Here is a 3,463-nt window from a genome sequence, read left to right as displayed (position 1 = left end):
ACATTTCAGGATGGTGCCATTTCTTATATTCCTGCCCGGAGAGCTGTTTCATATTTGGAATGGACTGGTGGTTTTTCTTTGCCCTGACGTGCCGCTGAATGTGACTCTGATAGATCTGTACTGTGTTTATTAGGGGAAAATCTGCAGAGCTTTGTCTGCAGCCATCTGTGCATGCACAAAGTGTAAAAGAAAATGTTCACCCACGCTTCCAGAATCAGGATAGATTAGTTACACAAGAAGTATTTCTTGTACTGCCCCCCCACCCACCCACCCACCAGTGTGAAGAGGAAAGTTTCCCATTAAAAATCTTCCCAGACCCAGCTCAGTTAGTGTGGAAAAAATACATTAGGAGAGTTAATGTGATTTTGGCTGAGCAGATTAGAAATGTCTTTCATGGTCACATTCCAATATTAGTCCAGAGCTAAGCCTCAATATGTGTTTCTTTTGTGCTTAACCTCATAATGTCAAGAGACCCATAGTCAATTCTGGCATGGATATTCTCTACCGCTGGCAGCAAAGTTAGCTGCTCTACTCGTCTAAATCCGTGTGGAAAAGGAAAAGTTTGGGGAATAGCATGTGGCAAGGAGGAACACGAAATGTGAAAACGGATGTTTTGATAGACAGCCACTGTCAAACACTAACCTCTGCAAAAGCCACAAGTGACGCAGCATTGTCACGTACTGTAGTGGACGTGTGCGCAAAACAAACAGGCATGGGAGTCAATGGCCGCGCTGATGATCTGCCCTAACAGACCGAGAGTCCCGACTGTCAGCGGGAGCCAAATCCACAGAATAAACACGAGCGGTGACTGATCCACTTTCAATTTAAATGACCTCCATGCTGCCGACGCAACTCACTGAAGGAATCCAAATGCCTCAATCACGCCACACTCCCTCCCCAACTCAATCCAAGAGGGATTAAACAACCAAATCAATTAGAAGCTGCGGCTAAGAAGCAGAAGTCTGCAGCTATCTCTTCCTTACTTTCACTCACCCTTCATCTCTCCGCATGCAGCTCAAAACAAAAGATGCTTAAGTACATTATGTATATTTGGTGTGGTCACTGCCTCGGAGCTGAGTAATTGGAGCTACTTTTAAATATGAACTTCTTTTCGGTGCCACAGAGCACATGTGACGCACAACCAAATGTCGATTTAATTCTATTAAAAGAAACACTTTTAACTACTACTTAGACAGTGCACCAAAGACTCGAGCGGCGCTGTTCAAAATCTCTTCTCGTGTTTAATCCCTGACTTTTCTACCCTCTGCGTGGCCCGCTTTTTCTCAGCGAAATCTTTGCATGCAGAGCCTCTCGTTGCACCTTTCCCTCCCCACCTCCGTATCTCTCCGGCCCTGGGAAGAATACAAAAGTTCTGAGGGAAACAAGTGTGCAGGATGAGAGGACCGGGGCTGTTGCTGAGCAATTCCTCCATTTCTCTCTCACACACAATCTGGCTACCCCCTCCTCTTCCACCCCCTGTCTGTCTCATCCTAGTCCATGTGAATCAAAGGATATCAGCTATCTTATAGCCCTGTCTTAGAGGGGTTTGACTACAGAGGAAAGAGAGCGAGGAAGTGGGTTGGTGGGGGTGGGGGCACTCTTCCGATAGAAGTAACTCAGAGGGCAACACGGAGAACATCAAATAAATGCATTGAAAATATATTCAGCCTTTTGTGTCATTTTTATTCTTTTTTTTATTGTTTGTACATCTGTAGAAACTTTAAAGCAGTTTGTATTGTGTGTCTGTGTTTTGTTATGCACCCCTGCCTGTCAGGATATCTTAATAATGACTTGAGATAAAGAGAAAATCTTGGCTGAACTGATTTTACCACGGTTTATGGTTTTCCTCTTTATTTCCAATCACGTATCTGGTTGGGGTAATCATCTTACTCCGCATTGTCTGGCTTATGTATTCTATTAAAGCTTGTCCCGGCTCTTTATTGGAGCTACAGTAAAGGATGTTTAGCCACAGTGAAGTATTAAAACCCACAGTTTTCATCAATACACAATTCAATCAAATGGAAATAATCTTTCAAGCTTTTTTTCTCACGTTCACTTTGACATATTTGATATCTTTGGAATTCGTTTGAGTTTAACAAAAGTTTAGCTCCACATCTCAGTCTTGTTAAGAAACATAATGGGGGAAGCTGGTTTTGAAAACTTGCTTGGAGTCATCTTGAGAGGTACATTCTGTCATGGTCCTGGGTCGTGCGACCCAGTGTTTTGTGTTTTAGCCTATTTTGATGTTTATTCTTTGTTTAGGGTCACTAAGGCAGTCCAGCCATTTGTACATATTACCCGTGTATTAAGTCTCCCTTGTCCTTCGTGTGTTTATGTCTGCGTGTCTTATATTGTCAAGTCCATGCTGTCAGTTATGTCATCTCCCCTGTACTACGTCTCCCCGGTTCATGTGTCTTGTTTAATCTCCATGTTTCCTGTTTTACTTTGAAAGTCTGTATTCACGGTCAGTGTATTCAGTTTCACTCCTTCTGTCCTGTCGTTAAGTTCAGCTGTGTTCCCATGTGTGTCTCCACTTCCCCTGATCACCTCATGTGTGTATTTAAGCCTTCTGTTTTTTGCATGTCATTGTCAGGTCGTCTGTTTGCATCCCCATAGTGTTTCGTCATAGTTTACTCAGTGTTCATAGTTTGTCATCGCATTTTCACTGAGTTTCTTAGTCCTTTAGTTTTCTGAGTGTTCACAGTTTTCTTAGTTTTCATAGCTTCATGCTTTTTCGTGTGCCAACATCCAAATAAAGGATCGTCTTCTGTTCAGCCAGCAACTCCGCCTTTCAGCATCTGCTTTTGGGTCCTGTTTCCATTCACATCGGCGCACCCCGCCGTAACACATTCCATACATACCCATTTTTTTTTCTTTCCTTATCAAGTTCAAAATCATGCTGCCCATCTTGGTTGATGTAGCTTGCATATCTTTGAACTGCAGGAGGAAGCTCGAGCACCTGAAGAGTACCCATGTACAGGGAACAAGAACAGGGAGAACCACATGGCATCAGATGACTGTTGGATTCAAATCCAGGACCTCCTTTCTGTGAGGCAACAATGCAAACCACTCACCCCGTCCAGGTTTTAAACGGTTAAATGTCTGTTTAGTGATCGTATATACTAATACGTATTAGTTAACAAATGTTCAGATTTATACTCACAGCTCTGTCAGGCTGTATAATAATGTTAGCTTAAAGCTAAATGCTCAAGTTAGTATGCTAATATGATGGTGATGGCACAAGGTGTTCCCTATATATTATTTTTTATATCTTAAAAAACAGGTCATGCCTGCCATGCTATGTTATGTTACTTAGTGTAGTTCAGAGAGTATGCATGTTAACAAGCAAAGCATATCAAGAGCTATGGAGGATTTTGTCACAAACATATTGGATAAATAAATGTAACACTTACACTTAGACAATACCAAGTTTTTTCTGACTGTAATGCATCACTCGAATTTC

The sequence above is a fragment of the Mchenga conophoros genome, linkage group LG15, assembly GCF_057382185.1.
Source record: "Mchenga conophoros isolate Kocher_MC1m ecotype Shallow Benthic linkage group LG15, M_conophoros_male_GT1.1, whole genome shotgun sequence".
Taxonomy (NCBI): Eukaryota; Metazoa; Chordata; class Actinopteri; order Cichliformes; family Cichlidae; genus Mchenga; species Mchenga conophoros.
This window is presented reverse-complemented; position numbering follows the sequence as displayed.